Genomic DNA, 24,472 nt, shown 5'->3' with positions numbered 1-24,472 from the left:
CCCCAAACATTTGATCTGTATTAGCTGAAACAGACTATCTTTACAAAAACACGTGAAAGGGTTTTTTCATCATCACTACTCGACGCAGCTGAAATTTAACTCATGTTTTTAGAGTTTCCCCAAGTAGCTCGCAATGGCCTGCATAGAGCACAGAAGCCCTTCCCCCATTAGGTAGGTCCCGCATTTGTGACGTGGAGTTTAGCCCACTTGTGCTGGAAGCCGGAGACAAAAAAAAAAGGCAATACTTTGCCTTGTCACGTGAACTGTTCTAATAAGCTGAACCATTTTCCTAGCTCCAGGCAATTTTTAGGATACACTGAAGTAAGATAAGCTGGTCTCCCAAGGCCCCCAGGACACGTGGTATCACAGGTCCCTATAATTGTACTCTAACTTATAGCAACAGTGAGTGAGGATAGTAGCAGCGTTGTCTGTCAGGTAGAGCAGACCCACAGTGTTGTCATATGCATAAACGCCATTGGCCCCAGAGCAAAGGCAAACGAGAGCCTCCCCAGCTGGGTACATGAGCAATACAAACTTTTAACAGTCTCTTCTAAGTCAGAAATCTTTTTCAGTGTTGATTATCACGACCTTGTTAGGCCCACTTAAGTTAGTTTATATCATTTAACAGTTTTCCCTAAGTCAGAAATCACCATCTTTGCCTAGTATTATTGCATCACATTCCTCTTACCTTTACCTGAAATCTGCCCAGACTGGTCCTTTCTTGGACGTTGCCGATGACCCAGTCCAGTCAGCTCATCTTCAGGTGAGGCATTTCCGTCCCCACGTTACAGAAGAAGTAGCTGGGGTTCTGAGCCCACAACAGGCCCAAGAAGCCTTAGATTCGTTCTCAAAATGTCTAATATCCACTTTTTTTTATCCCAGGTCTTCTTGATTTTAACGGAAAGAAACTGCGTTTTGTTAGGGCTAATTTTTATCTAGACCATGTCATAAAGAAAAGCTTGTACTGGATAAACCAAAGATTACAGACCCACTAGAGGCCTCCGGCTTTCAGACCAGAGTCCACAGAACTGGAGTAATTAGAAAAGCAGGATCCACAGTTAGGATTGTGAACACTGCAGGCTAATGCAAAGCAGACCCGGCCCCAAGCTGCGGTCTATTAAAAGGAATCCATTTGCAAGAGGCAGCTGAATGGCAGCTGGGCTCAAGTTTAGGTAATTTTGATCTGTTCTGGCATAGTTGGTTACTCTCTTCACCAATCTGTGTCTCAGTTTCTGCAAAAAAAAAAAGTGGGGGTGGGGCAGATAATTTCTACGTTGCCTTTGAAACCTAAGAATCTATAAAATCCCATGAATAGGGCATACTTGGGAATTTTCAAGATAGGAAATACAAATTGAGTCCTGTGTTTGCTAAGCCAAGTATTATCTTCCTGCTTTTGAATGCAAGGTATTGACGTGGGGCTCAATTTGGCAGTTTTTGCTGTATTGGGGGCTGGAGAAGCCTCTGGGGCAAAAGCCAAAAGAGGTAGGTGAATGATCCAGAGAAAGAAGCAGATGCCAGAGGGGGTCTCTATTGTAGGAGACTTCAAAAGACCTTGCTCAAAGCCTGAGCCAAGCTTACCTGGTATGTTTCTTAAATGTTTCCATTTTCTCTTGATTTTCCAAGGCTGATTTCACCATGACCTACGGAGCTTCATTTAGCCGTTTTCCAGGACTGATTTTTAAAAGGCTTCAAAAGGAAGTTAAAATAAATTTAGTTACAGATCCTATCCTGCCCACCACACAGTTATCAGTATTATAATTGAGCCACGGTTTTCTATTTGAAACAGATCGTGTCTATAGTTGGTACTCATAGCGCTCAATATATGAAAACACAGCTGCCAACTTCTTTCTGAATCAATTTTATATTTTAAATCGAAATGCATTTTTTAGGGTATGGGCTATAATTTGAATAAAGTCTCAAGTTAAAGATAAGAAAGTCTATTAAAGCAGGACAGATTTTCTTGCTATATGTATAATTCATATAATGTGTTAAATAACATACTTGTATTACCGTATGTCAAATGAATTCATGTAAATATTCATATATTTGTTACATAAAATAATTATATAACATATATAATCAGATAGATTTGACTCACTGGAGTGAAAAAACACTTCACTGAAACATTTTCTTCGTGTCGTGATCCTTAGGAGGACCTCAAATGAAGCAAACAGCTTGAACAAACGCATTGAAGGAATATGGTTCTCATCCCTGAATGTGCATTTTTCTTGTAGACGTTCACATGTATTAAATTACAATGGTAAATCATTCCTTCACTTTCTTTATGGTTCCACTGGGATTTTCCAGATGTCAGTAGGAAGAAGAGAGTATCAGTAAAAACAGGCTCTATCAATTCAGTCCGAAATGGTTAATTCAGTGTAAGGGTTTAGACCATTTTCATGTCCATTTATGGTGTTAACGTGTGTTAACTGCTCATTACTCCTAACCTGTGTCCTTTTCATGCTTTTGGTTGAGGTGGGGGAGGTGGGTTGTACCTCTGCACTTGCGTCTGCCTTTTGGCGAGGCCTCGCCTGCCCCTCCTTCCCTGGAGGGCCTCACTGTGATTCTGATTAGAGCTCACCTGAAAACAAAGTGCGGGTCTCTCCACCTGGGGTTCTCCTTTATCACCCCAATTCCTGATTCTGAATGGTATCTTCAGCGAAATCAAATCCTCTGTTTAAAGTTTGGAGGCAATTTCTCCACCTCTTTCTTCCCAGAGATTAAGAACAAAAGCCAATGTTAGTCAAACTTACACATTTCCATTATAAAAGCAGCAGCATATACACAATATTGAAAACTTAGGAAAATATATATATACTACATACACCTATGCAAATTACTCACCACCAGGAAAGTCACTGCTGACATCTTATTCTTCCCTCCAACCCCACCCCCGTCGTCTTTCCAGAAATACAATTTTATGGCCTACTTACTGACAAATAAACCAACAAAAGAAAAACTTATTTCAAGGTAAGCAGAAGATTTAGGAAGACTGTTTAGCAAAGGAAAGGAAATGGAAGTCAGGGCCGCCCCCATTCAGCTCTGGGTGACCATCCCGCGTCTGCCCTTCCTGGGGCTTCCCCCCCCCCACCCTGGGGACGCACCCATATTTTTCTTGTAAAGTGTTTAACAACATGAGGTCATGCTGTAGGTACGATTTTGTCATCTGCTTTTTTCACTTAATGGTACCAGAAACTTCGGGGTGTGGGGGGCAGAAACACCGCCAGGGCTGAAGGCTGCTGGTTTCTGCCACCTTCCAGCTGGCTCCTGGGGCAGCAGGGCTTTGGAGAAGGCCTCTGTGAATTGCCCCACTGTGCCACCTCTGGGGGGCTAGCACCTCGCTTCCCCTGCAGTGGGAAGATTGAGAACTAGCCTGAGACTGAGGAAAGCCATCATTCCAATGTCTCGGAAAGAGAAAACAAGGCCATTTGTTTTTGCCAAACCCCACTTGACTTGGGTGGGCACCTTGGGATCTGAGCAGGAAGGGGTGGGGGAGAGAGAGACCCCAAAAAACCCAGTTTGCTCTGTCACAAAGGTTTTGTGTCCAAAATGGCTGCAGAGGCCAAGATGAGGAGGCCGCGGGCTCTCAGCCCTCCTGCCTCCCCCTAATGCTTAAGTACACAGTGCATGTGTTTGTTTGCTTTTCCAGGCCAGCGCTGAAACCCTGAAACCTGACCCCTGGGAGGCCACAGCCCTGCGAGCTCAAAGGGATCAACATTTGGGCTAGCTTCTCTCAGGCCAGCCATCCCGAGGAGAGGCAAGTCGAAACCCTCGACACAGTAGTCTATTCAGCTCAGACTAGAAAGCGCTCCAAAGAAAGAAATGGGTTCCAGCTGTTCCGGGGGAGGCGGTGAGGACTCGGCTAGTTCTCTGGGCTCTGGCTGACGAGCTGGCTTTCTGATGTGGCTGCCGGAGCCCTGTCCTTGGCAGAGGTCGGAGGGGCCCATCTGAACATCTGCTTTGTGACAGCTGCACTTCGTCACTGCCACCCATGCAGGCAGAGCCGTGTCCGAGATCTTCTGTAAACACAAATGGGCACTTCGGTACCTTGACTGCAAAGGAACGGGCTCACGTGATGTTCTTCATTTACATTCCGGACCATGTGTGTTCTTCTAACGTTAAGGACACCTTCAGTAAAACGTCTAAGACGCGAGTCACAGAAGAGCAAAGCAACGAAAACACAAACAAAAACAAAACCGTGGTTTTGTAGCCTTACACTTGAAACAGTTTCGCATTGCTGGATGCCAATTTGCATTGATGCCATCACTAAGTTGAGATATATGTACTTTTAAATTCTCTAGTAACATTGAAGTTGTTAATTCACAAAATATCATAAAAACGGTTGTAATATCCACAACGCTATGAATTAGTTTAATCAAGATCTGGTTTTAAAGGAGGACACACGACAACACCGACGTTTTATTATTGTTATTTTTTATTTTGCTAATTTAGTTTCTTTGACTACTGTGGGGAAAAATACCATGTAAAAACAGTCACTGTTAATATTTAAAGAAACCAATGTTTCTTTTCCACCTTTTTAATTCTATCTTCCATTTAACTTCTTTTTACACTTCCTAAGAGAACTTTTAGTTTTCAGGGGCAATGTAATTTCCACAGTAATGTGATCAAGAAATTCTGGTACTTTCTTATTATTTAAACTATATCACACATGTATTTATTTGGGAACACGACACCACTAGATACATGTGTGTATGTAATGCAGTGCGTGTGTGAGATACAGTGTGTGTGTGTGATGTGTGTGTGATACAGCATGAGTGTCTGATGTGGTGTGTGTGTCTGTGTGTGTTACAGTGTGTGATGTGGTGTGTGTGTGATACAGTGTGTGATGCAGCATGTGTGTGTGATGTGTGTGTATGTGAATGTGTGATGTGAGTGTGTGATGTAATGTGTGTGTCTGTGTGTGTTACAGTGTGTGATGCAGCGTGTGTGTGTGATGTGGTGTGTGTGTGTGTGATGTGTGTAATGTAATGTGTGTGTGTTACAGTGTGTGATGTGGTGTGTGTGTGATACAGTGTGTGATGCAGCATGTGTGTGTGATGTGGTGTGTGTGTGTGATGTGAGTGTGTAATGTAATGTGTGTGTCTGTGTATGTTACAGTGTGTGATGCAGCATGTGTGTGTAATGTAACGTGTGTGTGTCTGTGTGTTACAGTGTGCATGTGTGATGTAATATAACGTGTGTGTCTGTGTGTTACAGTGTGCATGTGTGATGTAATGCTGGTGTATGTGATGTAACCCAGTTGAAGTCAATGGTCATGAATTTTAGGATCAGTCAATGTGGTTATGGGGTCGGGTCCCCACTGGTGCCCAGCTTCCTGGATGCGCACAGAACAGGCAAACAGTGGGAATTTACAGGGTTTTCATGAGCAAGTCAGATGGTGAGAGAGACAAGCAAGGAGAGGCTTGTATAGATGAGCATGGCATCTAAACTATGGTCGGGCGAAGCTAGGGGACAAGCGTGAGAAAGGACAGGGCAATGTGATGGGACCGGCTGCTCTTTGTTCCGTTTGTGATAAAGAGCTTAGATTCCAGAAGTGAGCGTGTGTCTGAGTCTGTTCAGGATGCTCTGACAAAACACCAGAGACTGGGGGGCTTCTGAACAACAGACATTTCTTGTTGCCAGTTCTGGAGGCTGGAGGTCCACGGTGAGGGTGGGCAGGCGAGGGCTCTCTCCTGCGTGGCACCCTTCTCCTAGTGCTCACGTGGGGAAGGGCTGAGAGAACTCTCCAGGGCCCCTTTTGTAAGGGCGCTGATCCCTTCAGGAGGGCCCCACCCTCAGGACCTAAACACCTCCCAAAGGCCCACCTCCTCACATTATCATGTTTAGGGGTTAGGATTTCAACATTGGAATTTGGGGGACACAAACGTTCAGTCCATAACAAGAGTGCAGGAAGTGTAGGCACTGGGGGCAGAGAGTGGGTGACTAGAAATTACTACTATGGGGTGTCATCAATGGAATCACACGAGCTAAAGTTTGTCCTTGAGAATAAGGGTCTGAGGTGGGAAGGAGGGCAAGACAACTGCAGGAGAGGACGTCAAAGAACTGAACAGCCAAGGACTTGAAAGGGTCATCTCTGTTTCGGTGCTGTGACCAAGAAGGAGCACAGAAGTGGCTCTGGAGAGAAGGGGGCTGGTAGTAGTAATGGAGCCACAAGAGTTGCCTGAACATTAGCAGATCCTGTTACAAGAGGGGCAGTGGGAGGGAAGGAGTGAAGAGGAGGACGAGGGGGGGGGGCAGTAGGAAGCAAGGAGCACACCGATGTCAGGGTGCTGTCAGCCCTGCAGGGTGGTGACAGAAAACAGCTACGGCTGTTGGTGGACAGGGCTATGGAGGAAGCTGGTTTTAGCCAAAGCCAAAACATGAGGAGAATATGCAAAGTACTTTGCTCACGAGAGACCTTAGTTCCAGGAGGTGTGGGGCAGGAAGCTGAGAGCTGGGGTAGTGTAGGAGATGGCGTCACTTTAGGGACATGTACAGAGCTGTGTATCCCCTGTATGTGGGGCTTTGTTCACTTATTTTTGTGACTATGATGAGATTGGTCCCGATGTTCTCTAAGTCCTCTCTTCTCCTTTCTTATTTCCAAATGTTGGGGTGTCGTCAAGCTTAGTTCTCAGGTATCTTTCCTTTTCCAAGTATAGCCCCTGTAAAGGCAATATTACATAGAGCACGGCTTTAAATACACCCTCCGTTAACTGCTGAGTTTCTGTTTCTAGGCTGGACCTCTCCTGCGAACGCTCAGCTGTCCGCTTGGCGTCTCTGCTCGGAACACAGGTGGGCGTCATGTCCAAACCTGCTGCTCTCAACTCTGGCTCATGCTACCAGTGGTGTGATGGGTTGAAATGTTCTCCCCCATTCATACGTGGAAGTAAGAGCCCAGAGACCTCAGAATGTGACCTGACTTGGAAATAGGGTCATTGCAGATGTCATGAGTTAGGTTACAATGAAGTCATACTGGAGTCAGGTAGGCCCCAATCCAATGTGACTCGTGTCCTTATAGAAGAGGCACATTTGGACAGAGGCGGACACACAGGGAGAACGCATGTGACATGAAGCTGGAGAGTGGGGGATGCAGCAGAAGCCAAGGGCCACCACAGACGGCAGCAGCCACCGGGAGCTGGCAGAGCGGCTTGGATAGACCCTCCTGCAGAGGGAACCAGCCCTGACGACCCCTGGAGCTTGGACTTCTGACCTCCAGACCGGGAGACCATAATGTGTGTGGTTGAAGCCCCAGTGTGTGGTGCTTTCCACAGCGGCCCAGCACACTAACACAAGTGGTAACCCCATTCTTCTGGATGCTCAAATCCAAAACCATAGTCACTCCTGACCCTCCTCTCACCTACGTTCAGCATCTATCCAAAATGAGCTCCCTTCTCACTGCCCCCACCCTGGACCATGACGCCGTACATCTCCTGGAAACCGGCAGTGGCCTCTCACCCAGGCTGACAACTCCTGTAGTTTATTCTTCACACAGCCCGAAATGACCCTTCTGTAATTTGTCAGATCACCTCACTGTGGCTCTGAAAACTCTCGTCACTTCCCCTGCCTTCAGAGTCAAGGCCAAAACCTCCACAGTGGCTGCCATGGGCCCTGCGTCAGCCCATCTCTCAGCTCTGTCCCCTGTCGTCCTGTCGTAGCTGCATTACAGTCGCTCCCGTCCCTGCTCTGCCTGGAAAACTCCCAAATGCTTGCACACCGGGGCTTTGCCACTTGCTCTGGCCTCGGCCTAGAACTGGGTCCTCTTTCTCCAGTTACCCACATAGTTAGTTTCCCCCCAAGATGTGTACCTCGCTGGGCGGCTGGCTCCCTTCCTTCAAACACTTGCTCCTTATAGATCTGACAGCAGCTCTACCCTCCCTCAACCCCTCCACCCCTGGCCCAGAATTTCTCCTAGTTTCCTTGTTGCCTGTGTCACCCCTGGACTCTAGAAGCTGGTGTCCGTTTGTGCCTGGATTGCCTCCCCCTGGAACCCAGGCTCCCTGGGGGAAGGGTCCTCGGGCGGTCACGCTGCATGGCTGGGCACGTAGCAGGGCTCCATAAATTTTTGTTGAGTGAATGAACAGTCAGGGCTTGCTCAAAGCCATTTCCCGCTGCTTGCTAAAGGGTCTGTACACCGAGCATTAATCATCCCCACCCAGGGCCAAACAGATGAGCACACCCACCATCTCCTCAAACTGCCGTCACTGGAAGCCCGCAGCCGCACTGTTTCTGGGGGTCTTGGAGAAGTCAAACAGTGAACAGTCTGAAACCAGGCTTTCCCCGAGATTGTTTCCAGCACAACCCCCTGGGGACCTGTGTTAGAAGAGCCGCCGACCGACCAAGAGTCACTGCAATCTACTTTTTAAACTGAAAAAATGCTTTCTGTGCTGTAAAGGCAGCTTTTAAGAAGATGACCTATTATAGATCATTAACTATTCCATAACATTCTTCATGTTAAAAGTCAGCAGACTTTGCAAAGCAATTGCCTTAATTATTTTCTCATGTTTGTTTGAGCCCGAATTGTAAAATTTGGAATTTTGAAATGATTCCAGCCATATTTATATTCCGTTAACTAGCTTTTGAAAAGGAGGCCTATACGAACATTTTGAATTCTGCATAATCGAGAATAATTTTTAATGGCAATTTATCACAGCCCATCTTACCAGGACATTATCTCTATGATTTTTATACTGACTTGGTTTTCCCTATTTTTTTTAGGTGCACCCCAACATTTAATGATGTTTGAATAGAATATACCATCCAGATGTCTATTTTTTTTATATTTACTGGGATTGTGTGCACTGAAAGTAAACCATGATTTTTGTTATCATTGTCATTTTAATGTTGTGCCATCAATGATAAGAGCCTTTGCCCCACTATTCTTGGAAAGTGGAAAGATACGAGGGAATTTGGTGAAGAAGGAGCTGGGATTTCTGTCACTGAGGTTTCTTGAGTCATGGTCATGGTGTGAAGGTGACAATTTTGTTCTTGAAAGGAGCCAACTCATTACTGCCCAGTCTGAGCAGCTGCTGGCCTCAGCTCGGGGAGGTGGGGTAGGGGGGTTGCAGATGTCTGAGTGTCAGAGGTGACCTGTGGGCTCAGAAACACAGACAACCTAATTGAAAAGTCACTGCCTCCTAGATAGGCCCGTTTCATTACTGTTTCTTAACTAACCAGAAAGGGTGAAGCCCCCAAGTCTGTTATTTTATGGCTAAAGTGGCTCCCTGAGTTCCTAGCGTCATACAGTTTTATTTCATCTTTTCCTGAAAATAAATGACTTTGGAGCCAAGCTCTAGTTGTTTACATTTAAAATGGCATAAGGAGTCGGGTGGAAATGCCAGCAACACAAAGGAAAAAGGGCTACAAAGTCAATTTAATCTTCATTATCTTTAGTTTTTATGCCATCAACATCGCATCAAAGGTCACTTATAATAAAAACTCATCTGTCCTCACTGATAACTTGAAAACAACACAGGTAGGAGCTGAAGCGGATACAGGCCTCAAATATTTACTCAACGTATTTCTGGCCCAGAATGCTGCAAATGCTGATGAAATGCAATAAGTCACAAGTATGCTAATGAGTGGAATGTGCAGACTACATCATCAAAGTCAGGACTTAATATTCAAGCCCGCAGGCAACTCTCCTGTCTTTTGACTTTTGGCAAGGTAGCTGCTAATGCCCTCGTCTAATTCCATGAAACATTTCGTTGGGCTTCCTTCAAAGGCCACATAGTAACTTCAAATTTAACATAGACAGAAAGCTTTGCTTTGTCGTGCACGAGGGAAGTATAATATTGAGACAAATGCGGGTGCCTGAGTGGTCGAATCCAGAGAGCATTCTATCCCAGTACTAAATGAAAGGAACTACCGACCATCTCCACAGAGAACTGATGAGACAGGTTCCCGGCGAATAGTCCCCCAACTTTAACCAAAGTCACTCCCTAGCCATCGTTTGTTCCAGGCCAGTTGAGGGACGTTTTTCTCAGTTCCTGAAGAAGAAACATCCGTTACGTCACCTTGTACTTGGTGCGTCTGGTGAAAGGAAGAGGGAAAACTGACCTACCTGACTTGCGCAGCAAAACAGGATCAACAGCTTACGGTTGGAGTTTCCAAGAGCACATATGAAGTCTGGCCCAAAATACACACTGGAAATTACACTGTTTCCACAATTTTTGCAAACAGCCGGATTTCCATCTATGAAAAGCCACACAATTTTTCTACTCTTTGCAGAGATCGGCTATAAATTTATATAACGTGAGACAAAGAGAAAAGATGGGAGTCAGAACGAAAGGAATGGGAGAGAGATTCATGCTAAACGTATGGTACATATTCCAGAAGAGACTTGAAAGTTTCAATCAATCAATTAATTGGAATGGGTTTGAATGGGATACTGATCAATTTAATGTTCTGTGTAATTAATCGGAACTTTATAGATTTTTTTTTTGTTTTGCTAAAAATCATTAGTGCAGTTTCCATCTTAACTAAAAGAAGTTTAAATTCTGAACATCACTGCATTTTTCTCCAAAGACTGACGACCATTCAAATCCTTAGCACTTCTAGTTCTGAAACTCGGGCAGCCCTCTTCAGGACTGCACACTCGGTTGTAGAAAGCACAGGAGATTAAAGGGATGGCATCAAAATCTTGTTCCTACTTTATATTTTTTGTTAACAAAATGACATAACTTTATTGTTGGGTCTAATTAGAAAAAAGATAACACATGTTCTTTTTTCTCTTTTTAAATTGCCAAACACAAAGGTTTGAATAATAAAGTAAAAACCACTCAGAAATGTTCCCATCTGAGTTAACTGATGTTAATAATTGTGTGTATACCTGAATACCTTCTATGATCTTCACCCCGGTAGATAAAGGGTTCATAATCTGAATTTCCTAAATCCAAATTATGGTTTTAGGTTTTCTTGGTTTTACTGTTATTTTTTGTTTGTGTCACTGCTACGTTTAATCATTTGCTATATGGTCTTATGTTTTAAGTTTTGTTTCTTGCCCCATTTAACCAGAGAGAGAGAAAAAAATATGTCTTTATTTATATGATAGTAGTGATAAACCAATATTAAACAAAGTGAGATTTACTCTTTCCATAAAAGAGAATTATATTAGGGTATCTACAACTGTCATCTGCCTCCCATCTCAGGTTTGCCAATTCAGTTCTCGAATCTTTTCCCTAGTCTATTATAGTTAAATAATTTTGCAGAACTGTTTCTTATGTAGGATTTGCTCTCACTTGGACCTCCTTCCTAACCTTACGGATGAAACCAAAATCATCTGTTGTCAAAATTACCCTTGGAAATTCCCTAAGAAGGTGCATTATCAGGGACCGATAAAGCCTTTCCATGAGACTAACAAATACGTCTCCATCAAAATATTGAAAGCAGTAGCTGTTTCTTTGGTTAAGTGTCAGAGAAAGTGAACGGCTCACTCTTCGATCCCGGTGTGCCCAGGCAGATACTGCTAAGCCGTGGAAGCACAGTGCAGGAAGATGTTGACCGTCTGAGAGTCAGGTGGGGCCGCAGACGAGCCTCGTATCTCATGCTCACTCGGGCATATGCCTGGCGCAGCACGGCAGGCTGAATTACGCCACTGCTTAAGTTCTGCTGTCCCCATTCCTTTTCCTTTTTTTGGGGGGTTGGGGGGAGTTCAAGCACATATACCTGCATTCATTTAACGCAGTCCTAATGCAACAGTCACATTACGATGGCTTCTTTCATTAAGGATAACACTACATATCAAGAAACCATAATCCCTAATTATGTGGATTTAATTTCATGTGTAAATGACTTCGATCTCACTGCCTGGTTTTTACACCACAGCTTCCCGTTTGCGGGTTATTTAATCCTCTGTGTCATCATGAAGATAATCCAGGGAAGAAGGTGGACAACAAGCACCACCTGACCTCACATCGTAGGAAAGATGTTTTCATTGACTTCACGAACAAGTAACTAACAACTTGGGTGTTTGTAATTCTCAGGTAATGTTGTGATGACGTTACCTCTTTCCTCAGTTACGAAACTCCCTTTATGTCTCAGGATGTTGTCAGCAAATCAGAGAATCTTTTATGTCAGAGAAGCTTTCTTCTTTCTTTTTAATTTTCTTTAATATGTGATACATTTGATAAAGGATTTGTTTCCTGATGTAAATCTTCCAAAATATACTGTTAACACACTCTGCTTGTGAGGTTGGTTTTCCTCTATTTCTGTCCCCGAGCTGTTTGTTCATCTTTAAAATTTTGGCCTCCAACTGGCTCCAAACTCATGGGGATCAACGTGTGTCTCTCCCTCTTTCTGAGCATCCTCTGCCTGTGAAGCAGAGCACCGAGGGACTAGTTTCCGTGACCTGTTTCGTTTAGTTGCTGAGGCTTCAGGGCAGCGCTGGGGGAGGCGGGGGGGGGGGGGGGGGTGGAGCCCTGGCAGGCCTACGTGGGCATCTCAGCCCACACCTTCCTAATTCACTCTGCGATCCCTGGACCCATCTTTTCTGGGCGGTCTCCTTGGATGTTGCCCAATCCTTCAATTCTGCCTTACAGGCCAGCGGACAGACATAAGTCCTGTGTTTCGAGGGTTCTTTGTCAAATGTGACAATGTGAGTTTTCTGTTGTTTTGGCCACTGTTGACTTTTAGTTTTGAAAAGTGTTTTGGAAAATATCTCATGTTTTACCTTCATGGATCGTTGCCTTCAGACCTCAACCCCCACTCCCCAGGCTGGTCACGTTCTCCCAAGGTCGAAATAAATCCATGCTCCTACTGGACAGTCAGCCACGGCTACTTACTTTTCCTCCCAGCTCTGAGACGTCTGCTTCGGAAGGCGCTGCTGGCCTGTGGTGGGGAAAGGAGCCCTAAGCAGGGGCTATCCAGGCTCATCCCTGGTCCCATCTGTCCCCAGGCTCCCTCCCCCAGAGTGAGCTTCTTGGAATTTCCTACTTCATGACACCACCCTCTGGGGTGGGGGGCAGAATTGGGTATCTTTCTTGTGGCTTCTTCATTTTACTGCTTTTGGTGACTACTCCTCAAAATGTATATGATAAGATAAGAAACTTCTCTAGTTTTGCCTTAGTGATCTTTCTGTATCATGTTTACTTTTCTGTTGTTGTTTAGTCCATTTCAACGAGAGGTATATTAAAAATCCATGCTGAAAATCCCAACGTTCCTGGAATTCTATTGTTCCTTCTTAGTCTGTTCAATACTCCCAGTTTCTAGAGGCTTTATTTGGATGATGAGAAATTCTGTACATCCTTATCCTGCCAAACTCGGGGGCACAAGTCCCTTCTTGCTGCTCTGTCTTCACTGTACCCCATGGAGTCCTCACTGACGCCCACCGTCACCGTCCCCCAGGCTGGAGTCAGGCACCAAGCCCTCTGCCCCCAGAATGCAGACAGGTCAGGTGCTCCTGGAAACTCTCAATGCTCAGCTCTGGGGCGGGGTGCGTAGTGGCTGCAGTTTGGCAGTCATTGAGGTAGGACGGGACGAAGGTACACGTGAGGAGAGGGGAGTTTCACCTCCTGGCTGATGACCCCAATTTTTTTTTTTTAACCCAAAATGTGTTTAACAGGATGGTTTCTCGCTCTTCTTGACTCAGGGTGCTTTTCGTGCTGCTTCCTTCTGAAGCAGCATCCTCTGTAAGCTTTGCTTTTCCTCCTGTAGGTGGACAGAGGACCACAGAGCAGCCAACACACACAACTACAGTTTGTGCGTGGCTAACGTCAGTGGTGATTTTATAGTCTCCTGGGCATTTCCTGGCCATGAAGTGGGAACTAGGGCTCTGCACCAGGCGCTTCTTCTTGTGTTTCCTCTTCTCCTCTTCTGGAGATGGATGAAAGAGATCCTTAGCAAGAGGCATGCTTTCATGGGGAGGTCGTCACCACCGGAAAGCAACAACCCCAATCGTAACAGGTGGAATACTGGATCTCCCTCAGTTGTCCTGATGAGAAGGGACTAGATACAGACTAGTAACCTACACATACAAGTTCCTTTGAAAAGGAATTGATTCCTGCTCAAGTTTAAGGATTCTCTTCAATAGGCTAGAGGTGGAGACCATGCGGATGGACAGTTCTGAACACCTGTTTGCAAACCCTGTAGGGATGTGCCTCGCTTTTCTGTGTAGGCCCTGTCTCCTGGGGTCCTCAGCGGAAGGTCCTCGGCCGAAATTCCATAGGAACAGGGAAAGTCCCATGTAATACCCTCACAGTAGTGGCTGTCCCTGGTGCTGAGTTTTGCCTGGACGGCCAAGGGTGGCTTCCCAGCATTTCTCCAGGTACTGAGTTCTACCTGCCTGGAAGCACACCCTTACTGCTGAAGTAATGCATTTGCCATTCTATCATGACACAGTTAAAAGAATTTGGACTTTAATTCTAAGAGACTGTATAGTTTACAGGAAAGGATGTACTCTCTGAAAGGTTTAGTGTTAAGCTGCTTACCTGAGCCAATCACCCATGTCCACCGGAATAAACTTACAACTTCCATCACTGAAGGAGTGACAGACAGGCAGTCACACCCCTACTCCCTGGCCCCGAATCGGGATGGAAGCTGTCTGGAGGAGGGTGGATGTAAAAGGAGAGCACGCTGGGAACATCCATCTAGCAGAGGGGGGGTCTGGACGGACAGACAGGTAAGCCTGCCCAGTAGTATTACCCAAACGTTGCCTGTGGGACACTTGCTATCTAGCTAGCACGCCTTCACGGAAGGACCTCTGAGCACTTTGATTTCCTTTTAAATATTATTTTGTCCTCTTACGTTTCTTTTCCCTGCTTCTTATATATTCTCTTTCACCCTCATATCCGAAGACACACAGGGCTCTTCCCTCACTCTACACAACGCTTTCCTCAACTAGCAGCACGCTGGCGCCCTGAGCTCATTGCACATCCCTGGAGGGCTTCTGAAATGAAACTACCTAGGAAAAGCCACTCTGTGTCCCAAAATATCCCAAGATTAGAATTCCTTATGGATCTAAGCTTGGAACAAAATTATCACTGATATAATTCAAGAGGCAATTTGGAATTGGGACAGAACAGAAAGGATCCTGGAGACTCCAGCATTCCAAGGCTTTTGATCAGAGAAACCAATCAATTAAAAGGCTTGGAAACGGTGCAGCCCGTGGCCTGAGCAGCCCTGCGGGGCGAGAAGGCCCCGAAGCCAAGCCCGGCCTACATTCTAAAGTGTCCAACCCCGGGCCTCATAAATTCATGTGGCTGCACTTTCTGCCACCACATCTCCTGGCAGCTGGATCTTCCCGCTAATGTCTTTTTAAGGTGGCCAGGCCGAAAGCACCTTCAGGGGGGAAAACATATCCTCTCCATTCCTTGTCAGCTACATATCTGGGTTATCAGAAAGCGTTTTACACATACTTACCTTCCTAAAAATGTCTTTGTTCCAGTGAGCTTGGCAAACGTGGGTATTCATTTGCATGTGTGTGATATCACACTGAAAAATTCACAGCGCCTCAGAAGTTCACATGAATGATACACAGTTGGCTTTTTTCCAGGACGTGGCTTAATCGCTCATGCCAAACAGTGGTAGGCAGAAGTGTGGGGGGAATGACAGCTCTTTTCTTTACAGCTGAACGTGGGAACTGTAATTTTTAATAGAAAGAATTTTGTTTGCAGGTTAGTGACCTGTGACCATTTTTGCAAAATCATTTATGCTGGGTGTTGAAAGCTGTTCCCAGAACGTCACAAGGGGTTGGGGGGCTTCTACATCACCTGTGCTTAAGGGGCTTCTGGTTTTAGGACCACGGTGCTTCAGGGACCCTGACCACCCCAGGGACATGGCACTTACTTGTAGGCCATCACTAGGGAGACTTCCTCTCCGGGGATTGTTTCTGAGAAGGTCTGTGTCTGGCAATTATTCCTCCACTCACCATTGTTATATCACGGATAGTAGCTGCATGTTTCACAGTAAACTTGAGATGTGCTGTCGGAGAAAGGCTTTTCCACATCACATTGGGGAAAAAGACAGTAATGATCTGGACGAAGCACAGTTTTGACCAGAAGTTAACATCAGTTTAAGAATTAACGTGCCCTACACTCCCTTGTGGGCACATAACGAAGTTATTAAAAACATACTTACAAATGTGGAGCGTCCTCACCCCGTGGGCCAGCGTTGTAAGACCTCAGCCCCCTTTCCCAGAACCCCGGGCTCAGAGGCAGCTTTGTGAAAAACTGCTCTGGAGTTTGGACTCTGCATTTTCTAATATCTGATACCAGCTGTCTGGCTGGGATTCATCAGATTGGACTCTGCATCCAACTGCTACCAGATGGCAGGCAATGCCGTAGCCATCTGGGATCACAGCGTTTCACCCGCAGAGTCTGCAATACCACTGATGGTGACGCTTCCAGGCCTCACAGCCTGGCCTCCGCCCTCCACGCTGCTTGGTGGCCTCAGCCCAGGCCCCAAATGGACCACACTTTGTGTCTTATTCCCTTTACCTGGAGCAAGGTATGGACACACAGATTTCCCTCTTCGGGAAATCAGTCTCAGATCCAGCTTCAAGGAATGTTATACTGAAGAGTGTGGTGGGTTGTAGGTACCTCAGCACGGTAAGTCTCCGTCCATCCAGAAAGCCCCGCTCTACTGCTCTGCTGTGTTTAGGTGGTTGGTTCACAGCCTGGTGTTCCGGTATTGGTTACATGTTCATGTGGGAGGAGGTGACAGCAAGCCTGATAATACTGAGTGGTTTTCCTGGAATTAGCTTTGATATCTAGTCCGTTAAATATCTTTTTGGATGATTTGAATAGAAAAGATGAGAATAGGTGACATCTGATTAAGTGGGTTCTTAATCATCTAAAGTTGCACCATCCAATACAGCTGCCACTAGCCACGTGTAAGTATTTAAATTTAAACTGAAATCAAATTAAATTAAAAATTCAGTTCCCCCATAGCACCAGTCATATTTCAAGTGGTCAATAGTCAAATGTTTAATAGCTGCATATGTAGAATATTTCTGTCATCCCAGAAACTATTGGGAAGTGCTTCTTAGAGAATAGCAATAACTTCAAATTGTCCAATGGGACTAATAAGAAAAAATGGCCAATAAATATACAGGCTGGATTTCAGCAAGAACATACACTGTAATCAGTGCATACAAAAGAAGAGTCTATTTTATTTCAAAACACAGACTGTAAATGCACGGGCGAGGATTGGCCAGAGTAGAGAAGAATCTCGTTGACCATCGCTTGCATACAAGGTCTGACAATTAAGCTCACGAACTTGTTGCAACAATGTTGCTAACCTTCTTTGGTATCAGAGGGATTATTCGTTATGAATTTGTACCAACCGGACAAACAGTTAACCAGCTTTACTATTTGGAAGTGCTGAAAAAGCTGCATGAAAAAGTTAGAGACCTGAACTTCTCGCCAACAATGCATGGCTCTTGCATCACGACAATGCACCAGCTCACACAGCACTGGTTGTGAGGGAGTTTTTAGCCAGGAAACAAATAACTGTATTGGAACACCCTCCCTACTCACCTGATCTGGCCCCCAATGATTTCTTTTTTTATCCGAAGATAAAGGAAATACTGAAAGGAAGACATTTTGATGACATTCAGGACATCAAGGGTCACCCAATGACAGCTCTGATGGCCATTCCAGAAAAAGAGTTCCAAAACTGCTTTGAAGGGTGGGCTAGGCGCTGGCTTCAGTGCACAGCTTCCCAAGGGGAGTACTTCGAAGGTGACCATAGTGATATTCAGCAATGAGGTATGGAGCACTTTTTCTAGGATGAGTTCGCAAACTTAATTGTCAGACCTCTTATGTGTCAGCAATTCCGTAGAATCTGAGAAAAAGGCAATGTTCTCTTGGGAGGGACTAAAAGAATAAGAGGTAAAGCGAGAGAATAAAACAAAAGATCTAATATTGATTGTGTGCCTGTCTGTGTCCGTTCCCATGTCAGGTGCTGTTGAGTTAGTGGGGGATGTGATAGGAGCGCTGACACAGCCAGACACCAGGGTGGTTGCTTTAGCTTTCAAAGTATCCTCGTATTTCATTCTGAAAATATCTTTGTGAATAAGGTAGGTACTAAAACCCCCATCTTGTGGAGGTGGAAAGTCAGGATCCGTTGGCCCACGTCATACAACCAGAAGCTGAACTTGAAGGGGGATGCTCTTTCCACCTTAATATAGACTCTGGAAGCCCCTTAAGATGTGAACCTGGTGTGTTGATCTTTAGCTTCCCAGAATCTAGGATGTAGTTAGTGCTTCATAATGTAGTTTAATTAATATAGGGATGAAATAAAATCCTAAATTGCTTAAACCACAGTGCAAAGCCAGATATAAACTTCAAAATGGTTGACACAAGTAGCGAATACCATAGCCACTAATAAGTAAGACCTTATTGCATCCTACAAAAATTAGCAATTACAGAGGAATGATGTCCAGTGTTCTCATCACCTTCCTCCTAATGCACAGTCTAACACAGATTAGTTGTTTGTTTTGAACCAACTCCCCCAGCAGTCCAACTCCATCTAAGACCTGCTACCCTCACAGGTGTCGTTCCAGGTGTGACGAAGATGGTCCAGATGAGGGGCTCTGCTCTCAGCTTGCTGCTCAAAGCAAACACACAAGCCAGACCACCTCCTCTGCTTCAGGAAAGACGCTCCACCCACATCACCATTCTGCTCTGCTCCCGGAAGTGATCAGACCCCAAATCCTGACAGATGTCCTCCTTTGATCATTCTGCATGGTCATGAAGGGATTCAGAATGTGTGGCATTTGTCCTGCAGCGAGATCCTCGGGAAGACCATGGATTCAGAGCCACAGGAGAGTCAGAATAAGCCCTGCTGAGCTCTGGGACCACGAGCCAGTCACAGAACCCAGGAACTAAGTTCTGTTCCCCGAAAAACCACCACACTGTCTACAAAGTACCAATGCAAGAGCTTCATGAGCTGAACCATGCACATTGCTCAAGAAATACCAACTGGATATGGTTATTTGAGATACTAGAAAATAATTTGACATTAAAAAGTAGGCCTATTTACTGGTTTACTATGATTTATTATTAATTATTTATATGCATGCTTTTATCCCTCCCACCCAAATAAACAGTTAACTATTAAAAATAAGGGCGATTTTATAATTTGTTTTTCCAACACCTTAACACAATGCCTAAGACATAGTTGGTATGAAATTTATTGTACATAATTATTTATGTTTATATTTATATTATGTGATGAGAGCCAACATTTATTTAGCACTTTACCGCTTGCTATTGCGCCAAAGACACCGACCACAGCCTATCATCCCATATTCCCCTTGGATAACATCTGCTTTGTCCATGATTCCTGCTGCCCCCAAAAGCCATTTTTTTAAATACGAATGTCTCCATGTGACCCTGATCACAACTGACTAGACTAGTGGGGGAGGCAGGACCCCGAGACCTGATGTGTCCCACGGGCTAACTTAAAAAGCAAAACGGGCAGAGCAGCTCTTAGGAATTTGATGTAAAGAAAAGAACAAAGTTATCTATTACTGGTGGGGTGTTACAGCCAAAAGGTCGCATGAAGTCAAGGCTGGAGAGAAAATGGCTTCCACATGCTGTTTCAGTTGTGGAAAAGAAGGAGCGATACATGAGTAAGGGGAGGTCTTCAATAGAAAGAGGTAACAGAGCACCTGTGCAGAAAGAAACCCAGATGCCATAAATGGGAGTCCATGTGCTCTTACCTCCGTTATCAGTTGTAAATCCCAAGAGACTCAGACACTGTGGGGACATCCTTCTATGCTGGTGCCATCTTTTCGGTGTCATCGAGCTTCCTGGAGTGTGTCTGTGTAACCTGCAGCCATAGGGTCCTAAGGTAGCAGGGACCAATCTCAGGCACAAGACAGCAGCTGCCATCTTGGCTCCCATTAGCCCCATGGGTCATTGAGTTAGATACATAAAAGGCAGAAGAGAAGATACTGGCACGTGGATACGTAACGATTTGCAAAGACTTTGGTCTTGAACCTCTACTGAAAACCCTCACTTTTGAGCTGGTCTGGACTGTACGTGAGTCCAGGGGATTAATTTTCTCCCTCTGGCTCAGGACAGAGCTAGAAATTAGCTTAGGTAGGCTGACACAGAGACTCAACATATATGTGAAGGCTAAAATAAAAGTTTATCCCACCTCCACGCAGTTGTCACTGTGGATGTTCCCAGTTGGGGTGGGTCTTACCCTTGAGGGAACTCAAGGACCCAGGCTTCTTCCATGTTCACTATGTCACTGTCACCGGCATCTAGCTGGTGACAGGGGAGAGAAGTGTGGAGGAGGCTGACAGACTTTTGGAATCCTTGGCCCAGAGGGGGCACCTTGCACTTCGGCTACACCCAGTGGGTGGATGCTAGTCACACAGGCCAGTTGCAAGGCAGGCTGGGTAAAATAATTCCTATCAGGGTGACCATCCTGGAAAGGGACCATAGGTGTTGGGGACCGACCATCTGCACCATGGCACCGCTGGCAGCCTGGCCTGCCTTGAGCCCAGCCCTGGTCCCGGCTCTGCTTTTCTATGGTGGTCAGCCTCTTCCAAGCAAGAGATATCCCAGGAAAGAGAGAGAAAAGCAGACGTAATTCACAAGAGAGGAGTGACCTACAGTGGGGGTTTCTAGTGCAAGATCAACTTGAAACCACTCTCTCTTTCATACCACAAATTAAAAATTAAATTCTGGAATATATTCTGGGATTCCACCTTCACTACTCTTCCTTCTCCAAACACAGTCCTCCTGGGTGGCTGTCAACTCCTCGGGTGACTTCCATTACCACCCATGAGCTGAAGGCTCACCTACCCCATCTCTTCTAAACCTTTGCGCTTAGATCGGACTGTGTGCTTTGGCAGGCGCATGTTGACATCTCAGAGACACTTCAAATCCCAGAGACTCCAAGCAGAATGCCATTTCCCTCCCCCCGCCCCCCCCCCCCACACACACACAAAACCGTGTCTGTGCTCCCACCTCAGGGAGAGACAGCTTCATAAATCATTCTTACCTGGTCCAGGGAGAACCACCACACTGCCGTGGACGTGCACAGTGAGTGCAGACACCCCTTTACCAGAGGAGGAAGATGGACTTGAAACTTCTGCCCAGTCCCAGCTTTTCAGCAGGTACCTTCACCAGAGCCCTTCCCGTTTTATCTTTTCTATGTTGGGAGTAAAGCTGGTTTTAAAAATATTAAAAATCTCTAGGCTATGTGACTTTTCATCGCCTACCCACTTCGAAAATATGAATGTGAAAAAAATTGTAGCAAGAATGATAAAATGAGGACATAGAAATTCAATGTTGATCACGTGTAAAAATGAAAGCACTCCGTCTCTTGCTTCCCCTTCCTCTGTCTTCCTATATTCTGCAAATGAAGGGCACTCTTCAGTTAACCATATTATCTTGTTTTCGAAAGGTAGAAGCTGTAGAAATTGATTCAACATCAAGCTTGCTGATTCAGCACAGGAGTCCCCTTTAAATGGTTTTCTGTAATGAGTTGCCAGTGACAGAGAAGGGCAGGCTGGACCGGGAGGGGAGCTGCATGGACACCAGGATGCCGTCCCTGCAGGATGCAACACCTGATGTGGCAGAATTTCTGTCCTCCCTGACAGTGGCCCACCTAATTTGCACACAGCCCCCGTGCAGGGCTCACGGCTAGTTCCCTATGTGTGGGGCCTCTTAAGGTGCTGTGTACTGCCCAGAAAGCACGTCCAATTCCATCCATCCCACTGCTTTCAAAGTTCCACTGCAATTTGCTTGATTTTTTTTTCCCCAGTGCTTTGAAAATAAGGTATCACGTGAGTAATTTTCAGGAAATGATTGGACCAAATAGGGCATTAAACAAAATGCATTAGTAAGGTTATTCTACTGCTTAACATATATCCTCTCTCAAATGTGCATTCATGTAGAAAGCTGGAGGGGGTAGATAACGCAAGCTTCTTTCCAAAAAGCTGTCCAGAAGCGTTCCGGTTTTTGAAACTGGGAGGTGTGCAGAGAAAGCTTAGCTTTTAATATTTCAGAATAGAGCATAACCAGCCCTGCGTCATTTTACTGCATGGTGTGTGTGTGTGTATGTGTGTGTATGTGTGTGTGTGTATGTGTGTGTGTGTATGTGTGTGTGCGTGTGTGTGTATGTGTGTATGTGTGTGTGTATGTGTGTGTATGTGTGTATGTGTGTATGTGTATGCGTGTCTGTATGTGTATGTATGCGTGTGTGTATGTGCACGCGTGTGCGTATGTGCGCGAGCACACGTCCAAGATATGCCTTAGATGGCTAACACCACCTTCTTAAAAATGTATTTTTTTCTCCAAGACACAGCACATCTATTAATTCTAGTAGATGCCATTGGTGTGTCTGTGTGTCTTAACTGTAGCATGTTTTAACTGTCTATGTGTTTTAACCACAACCCACCGCCACCAAAAATGCCTGCACATTTACAAGAAGGAATTTCCCTGACTTGCTACTTTTCTTTGGGTTTAGCCAGAGAGTGAGGCCTGCATTGTTGCTAGCAGTCATTACAATTTAACAGAACTTCCAGTAAAAAAAAATGTTTTATATTTGGTGTTTTATTTATTTCTCATTTGCTTAAAAAAGTAACAAGTTTTCCTAGATCTGGATTCAGACCCACTCCATCTATTAATATTTCTTTCCCCTGAATGTTTGGCACAGAGCTGATTTCTCTCCCCCACCCTCAAACAGGAATCTTTTCCCAAACACGTGTGGCACCTGCCTTATGCCTGCTGGCTCATCCAAGGTGTGACAAAGGTTGGTGTGTGGGTGATTAACTGGGGTTCCTAGAAGGGTCTTGGGACATGAATATTCTTTATGGGAAATGGGACTAAAATTTGACACTTCCACAATCTTCCCTCTTTGTAGTGAAAAGTTCATTTTTCATCAGTTGGCCAAATAACTCCACATGCAGTCATCCATGAATTAATTCGTAAATCTCCTGTCTTCTGATATAGAATTTTCCATAAGAAAACACAGAAAGTCAATCTTTCATCAGACACGGGGTGAGAGGGGTCAGCAGACACCCCTGCCGGACTCAAATGAAGGCCCACCTCTGGGCGGGCGGCGTCTGGAAACATCATGTGCTCGTGTGCACTCACTGGTCCTGCAGGACATGAGGCTTCAGGTGGCTGCTGGCTGAAACCTGAACTGGCAACCTGCAGCCGGAACAAGCTGCTGTGGCTGGAGCTGGTTTATTAGCCAACATGTGGGCCTGGAGCCCCAAGAAGTCTCATCTCTAGCAGGTCTGTCGCACATTTAACAAGCTGTGCGCAATCCAGCCTACTTCCTGCAGAGAAGGGAAAAGCACTCCCTCAGGAGAGGGACAGACCTAAATTGTGAGCACAGGGCACGGTCTGGTTTCGTGGGCGAGCTGGATTACACACACATTCATTACCTGCTGCTCCAGAGCTCGGCTGGGGACGACTTCCTGCTCCGTACCCCTTTCCCGGTCCATGTCTGGGCACAGCCCTAGCCACTCTTTTTCCATGTTCTGCCAAACAACAACAACCCAATAAAAACCCCAAAACGCAGCGGACGAGGGTGGAAGAGTGACCTTTAGGGTCCTGGGGGGCTCTAGGCCTCGGGAACCATCCATCCTTGATGGAACGCATCCTACAGAGGGTGTTTCGTTCATCTGGGCTGCTCATCTCAGGGGATTAAGTTTCAATGTTGATGGAAGAAGGGTCACAGACTCAGCCACCAAAGGAGCCAGTTCACTGACAATAGAGAAAAACTGCTCAAAAACCAGGTACAGCCCCTGGCCCTGGTCACTGACCACAAGAGGGCCTGGGTGGACAGGAGTAGCATGTGGCCCAGGCCAAAACCAGCAGAGAAGCAATGCAGGCTGAGGCGAGATGGGGTGGGCGTGGGAGCACCGACTGCTTTTGGTGAAGGAGTTCATAGAAGTGATTTTTACAAACCTTTGGACAGGGAAGTGGTTGGGTTCAGAGATCAGGGATGCAGTGCTAGGTGAAGGGGGGTCTTTTCTGCTCGGGGAGTCCTCAGGGTCTGCTGACAGCAAGTAGATTTAAGCTCCTGGTGACCAGGGTTGGGGGCAGGGGCTCTGCAGGTCTGAAAGAGAGAGAGAGAGAGAGAGAGAGACCGTTGAACTTCACAGACTTCCGGAAAAATAGGCGGGAGGGGAGCAGGGGGCTGATTTGTTTATCCAAGTGCTCTGGCTGTTGGCAGAGTCTTCTGCTTGTGTTTATGTTTGCAGATGGCGATGGAACGGCTGTCGCCAGGCTGCAGGACTACCCGTCCAGTTAGCAGTGTATTTGCTTCTTAGTCCAGTTTGATGTTTAAAGACACCCTCCAAGTGGTAGACCCCACTTACAAACTGTAAACCTGAGTGATGAAAAATATACCTAACGCAGCAGAGGACGGTGACCTTCACAGCAAGTGTGAACGACGGAGTTGGGACGCGGTCGTCGGTGTGCTTCCTAAGTGGCAGAAGGGAACTCTCAGGTTCTGAGCTCTCAGCGTGTACTCAGCACTATATATTCTCAGTCACTCCTCA

General features: G+C 45.7%; 1 pseudogene; it reads right to left on the bottom strand.

Annotated features, from left to right (window-relative positions):
* Nucleotides 1-13,029: 13,029 nt before the first annotated feature.
* On the bottom strand, nucleotides 13,030-13,846 carry LOC109433955 (small ribosomal subunit protein eS27 pseudogene; annotated as a pseudogene).
* Nucleotides 13,847-24,472: the final 10,626 nt, after the last annotated feature.

Source organism: Rhinolophus sinicus, chromosome 2, assembly GCF_057876585.1.
Source record: "Rhinolophus sinicus isolate RSI-liver-muscle chromosome 2, RSI-T2T, whole genome shotgun sequence".
In the NCBI taxonomy this organism is placed as follows: Eukaryota; Metazoa; Chordata; class Mammalia; order Chiroptera; family Rhinolophidae; genus Rhinolophus; species Rhinolophus sinicus.
The sequence above is the reverse complement of the archived record's forward strand: the minus strand, read 5'-3'. Positions and strand labels throughout refer to the sequence as shown.